The sequence below is a fragment of the Propithecus coquereli genome, unplaced genomic scaffold, assembly GCF_000956105.1.
Source record: "Propithecus coquereli isolate 6110/MARCELLA unplaced genomic scaffold, Pcoq_1.0 Scaffold269, whole genome shotgun sequence".
NCBI classification, from domain to species: domain Eukaryota; kingdom Metazoa; phylum Chordata; class Mammalia; order Primates; family Indriidae; genus Propithecus; species Propithecus coquereli.
The window spans coordinates 1702763-1709564 of record NW_012148274.1 but is presented as its reverse complement, the minus strand read 5'-3'; positions in this window follow the sequence as shown (position 1 = coordinate 1709564).

Here is a 6802-nt window from a genome sequence, read left to right as displayed (position 1 = left end):
CTAATACTATATCTATAATCAGTAGTGTATTTATAGTAAAAATAAAAAATAGGGCCTAGATATGCATCCCAGTTAGGATAGCGCTGCCTCTGAGCGGCGAGGGAAACAGTCCTGGGACTGTGGGACCGGGAGGGTCCCTGGGTCCGGCTTTCCTTTCAGGCGCATGCACGTGGTAGCACTGCCCTTCCTTACATTCGCTGAAGTGAGGCATGACCGTATGACTTCCTGCGTCCAAAACAGTGTGAATAGAAATGTTACTTCCAGGGTGAAGATTTAAGAACGAAATGCACAATTTACTGTGTTCTTTTTCCTTTTGCTGTAGTGATTATTAGTGTTTCAGATTTCAGCGTCTCAGTCCAGATCACCAGCTGGGTCCTGGAGTTAGGACGGTGTCAAGGGAGTTCCCAAATGACCCGCGGCAAACATGGGGCATGATGGAGAAAGAGCCTTGGTTGCCTGAAGCAGCTAAGATTGTGGGGGCGTATGTTTGTCACTGTGGGATAGCCTAGCCCGTCCTGATTTATACAGGGACTTCAACTTTATCTGCAATGTCTTATCCCTTTTTTTTACTTTTAAGGTCTAGAGAACATATGACTAAGTGTTAACATCTGTTCATTTTGAATGGAGAGTGTGTGAGTGTTATACCACCCTCATTGTTTGGGGTTTCCTTTTGAAAATTAAAACGAAAAGTCTTCTGGAGTGATTTTTCACAGCAGACATTTGATATGCAGGGCGTAGGGACCATGTAGAAGGCACGTGTGTTTGGGAAAAACTCCCCACATGAATTTGATGGGCTTCGCTACCTCCTCGATCTAAAAGGCAATTCCTTCATTTTACAGAAAAGGAAACTAAGGCCTGGAAATACTATGCATCTTGCTCTTCATTAAAGTGCTATAGTGCTGTTAGTGCTGTAGCCACCCTTGACTCTAATCCAACCTTGCTACAGGGAACAGTCCTGTGAATATTTTCTGCATTTTTGTAAAGCTATTGTCCAGGACACTGTCCATTATATGGCACAATAGCCCCTAAAATAAGGCCCTATGTGAGGAAAAAAATGTTTTTAAAGAATTTAGTTCTGGGAAAATCTGTTTTAATTGTGGGTAGCCGGTAGGCATCCACCTTTCTTTATAACTTATTTCCCTTTTTGTTATGGTTGCCAGGAAACTCAGTGACAAATATATACTCAGTCTATATGGCAGCCTTCCTGGTTTGTTTTCTCTTACTTTAAACAATTCTGATACTAACTTTATGATATGCATTCCCTTCGTTTCAAGCTATCTCGAACCTCCTCAGAAAACAAAAGTGAAAGAGCGTGAACTCTCCATCCCACCAGCTTGTTCAGATTCTCCCCATTGACTGTGCGTCATTTATTATGGCGAGGGGACCTCATCTGCAGGAGAGACCTGCTCATCAATGCTGAACGTGGCCACTGTGCGAAGCGAAAACCTGCTGTAACCGGGGTGAGCCTGTAACCTGGGATTAGTCCTGATCTCCCGCGTTGGTATAACGAAGGCGTTCTCTCTACGGATGTGTATTTCTGGGTCTACTTCATATTTCTAAAGCAGATGCTTCCATGACTTCCTTTCCTTCCCACACAGTATTTTATATTAAACATCTAAATGAGAAACACAGAGCCAAGACAATTCAGAGTTCACCTGTATGTTAAAGCAGAGAAATCACGTCAGTACTGAAAACAGCCTGTGCCAAGAGACAGGATGCTTCAATTCTATTTCTAGGTGTGCACTGTCTTCTGTGTGAGCTGACCTGTGTAGGATCTGGCTTCCTTTCTGTATAATACGACATTTCTTCTAACTCTAACTTTCTATCAGTATTTTATTTTTAAAAATTAGAAATGATTATTTTCTTGTATTAAGTTCTCAAAATTAAAAAAAAGAAAAATTACAAATTAAAGCAAAGAATTTAACCAAATAAAGAGTTGAAATGTCACACATTAGCAAGCACGTGGAGGAAATCAGTTCCCCAGGTACCAGCAGCAACTCCCACAGGAACGAAATCTTAGTCCCGGGGTGGGACTAGGGTGATACGGGAGTAGAATTATTTCAGACATGGTTTTGTTTTTAGAATTCCAAGAGCAGCTTGCTTTTAGAAGAGAAAGGAATTAGAAGAGCAGCATTCATGCTAATAGGATCAAGTAAAGCCCTGTTTCCCAAACTAGTGCTCCGAGGAAAACTAGCTTAAGAATTCCAGGTAGGCTTAGTGGTCAAAGTTGGTGAATGACGTAAGCTCTGTCTTTCTGCTGGAGAATCATAATGCATATTTTATTATTCAAGATCAAGAAGTCCTACAGAAATGAAATTTGCTTTAACTTTATTTAATCCAGAGTTTACAAATTATTTGCACATGGGGCCCTTTTTTTTTTTTTTTTTTGAGACAGAGTCTCACTGTGTTGCCCGGGCTAGAGTGCCGTGGCATCAGCCTAGCTCACAGCAATCTCACACTCCTGGGCTCAAGCAATCCTCCTGCCTCAGCCTCCCAAATAGCTGGGACTACAGGCATGCGCCACCATGCCCGGCTAATTTTTCTATATATTTTTAGTTGTCCGATTAATTTCTTTCTAATTTTAGTAGAGATGGGGTCTCGCTCTTGCTCAGGCTGGCGTCAAACTCCTGAGCCTCTGCCTCCCAGAGTGCTAAGATAACAGGCGTGAGCCATTGCGCCCGGCCTGGAGCGCTTTTTTGCTCACTTCCATTAACACCTTCCACGTCAACACGGGGAGCGCGCCGTAGGCAGCACCTGGGCCTGCGCACTCAGGGCCGCGATGCTCGTGCGTGGCTGTACACCGTGCTGCCGAGCCACCAGGGCAGGCCTCTGTGAGGGTCTTGATTCCCCCGCCGAAAAACGAGGACGGTAACACTTGGCCGGGCTTCATGGAGGTGAGTTAGATAATGTCCACGAGGGCTTCGCACAGCTCGGAAACCAGGTCCTGTGGAAACAGTGTCATTATGTCGGCCGCATAAGCATGGTGGGTAATAAGTCACACCATTAGGTGCTGCAAACCTGGGCCCAGCAGATGCTGCACACTTAGCTCTCTACCCTGGTCCCCGAAAAGATTTATATAAATCCCATGTACTTCCGCAACAAATCCGTTTGCTGCGGTGCCTTTCACCCAGACTGAGGAGCGAAGAATGGGAACGAGAGGAAGAAGCGAAGCGAAGAGCAGAGGGCACAGGAACGACGAGGAGAGCGAACATCTGCTGAGTAGCTACCAGGTATGAGGTGCGCGCTGAGCGCTGGAAACGCACTGTGTTTAAATCTATCCTGTCTAGCGCTCATCAAACCCGAAGGGAGACGCGCTGTGACAACATTGGGGTTCAGAGAGTAAATGGCCCGTCTGAGGACATACAGGGATTCAGAGGCAGAGTTAAGACCTGACCCAGAACTGGCCGACTCCAAAGCCCACATTGCGCTGTTTCCTGAGGTGGTACACATGAGATGCTCTTAGGTGGTAAAAAATGTTTTTATTTTAATAGCTTTGCATTTTAATGCGTCTTAGAAAAATGCAATATGCATCACAAACCCATGGTTTCATTTACGAATATCATGGGTGAGAATAAGCAAAAAGAAAAAAACATCCGTTTAAGAAAATAACAGTGCAATTGGTATGTGGAAACGTCGAAAACCCTGAAGGTGGTGTCCTGGGGACCGAAGTCGGGGGGTTGCCGCCGCACACCCGTCCACCTCCGGCAGAGAGGGGAAGGCAAAAAGCCAAGGCCAGTTAGATTCGCCGTAACACGGCTTTGCACTTGCGTCTGCCCCCAGCCAAGTGAGTCTCCTCTGGGTTCTTCAGAAGGAAGTGCAAGAAAGGAAACGAAATTCAGCCGAGGCCGACCTCGGTAACCGGTTGCCGTGGTTATCAGGGGGTGGGGGCGGTGGTGGGACAGAGAGAAATAACTGTGATTGTGAGATCTGATTCACAGAAAATCACAGACAAGCACCATCGCCCACAGAGAAGGAAACAAGGCCGCCTTTAAATCCTTGGCAACGCTCTCCGCGACCTTCCCCTGCGCGCTGCCTGGTGCGTCTTTCAGCTCTGCGAGAGGGGGTGCGTCTTAGTCAAGACCTTTTGGTTGCAAAAGAAACCCATTCGACTGGTTCAAGTAAAGGGGAAAAGGGAACAGAAGAAGGGCTTTGGTGGCTTCGCTGGGTGTTGTGCAGACTCCAGAGCCGGAGCCCCGCGCGGGAGTCGCTCCAGACTGCTGTCTGGGTCTGCCGTCTCCACGCTCTGAGGTTCTACTCAGTCTCTCCTCAGCTCCACCAGGCATGGCCGTCCGGGCCGCAGCGTTCATCACGTCACAGTTCTAGCCCCTGCCAAGACAAGAACAAGGGTTTCTGGGCCTCAGTTCCAAACTGCCGTAGGAGAGTCACACTGGCCCCGCTAGAGTCCGGAGTTCATTGCTGTACAGAGCACCGCATCCAGGGTAGGTCACAGTGTAAGCAATTAATGGGTCTTCCTGAAACCCAGCATCTTCACTCAGTGGTTCCCGTGACTTCTAACAGGCAAGAGTTGTGTCAATTTCCCTGACGTTGTGGTCACCGTGGCTCCCAGCTGTCCTGCCCCTTCAGTTCAGCAGGGCCTATTTTGATATTTGACATTTCAGGGAAAGCATTGGGTTTCCTGCCCCAGTAACATTGTTTCTTTCATTGTACCAACTCTGGTCTCCTGGAGGCTTAGAGATGATGGACGCTCACAGAGCGATTAAAATGTCATCACTGGGCCATCGGCAACGGTTATAGAGCATCCACCAGCACTGCGTGGGCGCTCTGGGGAACAGCTGAAGGGATGATGTTGATCATGATGAAGACTGTAATAGCGATAAAATAAATTAGAGGGATGGGACTTATGAAAAAACGTAAGAATATATGGCCGGGCACAATGGCTCACGCCTGTAATCCTAGCACTCCGGGAGGCTGAGGCGGGAGGCTCTCTCGAGCTCAGGAGTTTGAGACCAGCCCGAGCAAGAGCGAGCCACTGTCTCTACACAAATAGAAAAACTAGCCAGGTGTGGTAGCGCGCACCTATAGTCCCAGCTACGTCAGGGGGCTGAGGCACAAGGATCACTTTAGCCCAGGAGTCTGAGGTTGCAGTGAGCTACAGTGACACCACTGCACTCTACCTGGAGTGACAGAGTGAGACTCTGTCCCCTGCCCCCCAAAAAAAGAAAGAAAGAAAGGACGAAACGAAAAACATAATATAGATAGAGAAAAGAAGCACAAATACTGGATATTTCCAGTAAAAACAATCTTGAGCTAAGGATTGAAAGACTTGGCTTAGAACTTGGGTTCTAGACTTGGCTTTGTCCCTTAACTAGCTTCCTGATCTCAGACAAAGCCCTCAGCTAGTTAGGGTCCTTACCTATAAAAATCTAGATCTTCTAAGACAGAAATTTCTATGATCCTGCATTCTGTAATTCCATGCCTGGAAGGTAAAGAGAATCTTGGAATAAATGGGGTGATTGGAGCCCGAGGAGGGTCAGCAAGGTCTGGCTTCTTAGCAGAGACTTCCGGAAGGTTTGAGGACCGGCTTTTGTGGGAAGCGAAAGGCAAGGTTTGGGGGAGGGGATGGGCCTAAGATAATGGAGTGGGAGTATGTCAACCTAAAGGAAAAAACTGAGGCAAAATTAGTATCAGTAGAAAGTTTATTTGGGCCAAGTTAGAGGACTGTGACCCAGGCACTTAGATTCAAGCTGCCCAGAACACATGCTCAGATTAGCAGCAGTGGCAGTGGGTTTCTAAAGGAAAAGAAGAAGCAGTTCCTAAGTTATTTACCAAGAATTTACATTAAAGTAACCTAAGCTGGTGATTGGCTGTATTGTTCTTTGTGTCCCAATTGCAGGAACACGAAGATCACGGGTGAGGCAGCTGGGTGAGGGGGGGAGACTGCCTGGAAAAAAGAAAGAACAAGTTGACTTTAAACAATCCCACCCCCACCCCCGCAGGGGTGCAGGGTGAGGGCGGTCTCTGGGCCAGGTAAGTTGTGTACACCTCACTTAGCTCAGGCCGCTCCGAGCTGTTTTTCTTTTCTCAGTAGGAATAGAAGTGAGACGCTGGAGAAAGAGACCTGGCCCAAAGTGTGATCTGGGTAAACTGTTTCTCTTTTCTGGGTCTCGGCTTCCTACGGCTCTACTTTTTGGAGAAGAAAATTGCACAGGAAAGAGAATGGCAATCAGGTTGGTCTAGCTGAAGCAGAGTCTAAATTGAAGTTAAAAAAGTTAGGGTGGTTGGAGGGAGTGGAAGGCTGGGCAGAACCCGTGAGGTGTCTGGAAACCTGTGTTAAGAACTTTCCCTGGTTTAGAACGGGGCAGTTGGTTTTTACCATTAAAATTCCAAAATCGCAACTTTCTCTTCCTCTTCGTAAATGTTAGTTAGCCTGTTGCGCACAGCCAGTGCCCAGAGGAAAGGAGTTGAGATCAGAACAAGCAATTTCACATGCTGGCAGAAACAGCAGGTCTACAAGACGACTCCAGCAGAGCTGAAATACAGGAAGACGGTGTCACTGCCGCAGCCAGAGAAGACGGACTACAAACCTGCAGAGGAAGCCAAACAGGCAATTTCGAAGAAAAGATCCTTCCTATATGCGGAACTACCACCTCTGAGCACAACTCCCTGGCCTTTATTTTGATTTTAATAGCTGCCTGGCTCAAGATAAAGGGCTCGCAAATTAAGATCTGAATTCTCCTTCAGCTACACAGAGTTGGAAGCGGTGGTTGGTAGTAGTCTTTGTCTTTTCTTTTCTTCCTTTCTTTTTTTTTTTTTTTTTGAGACACAGTCTCACTGTGTTGCC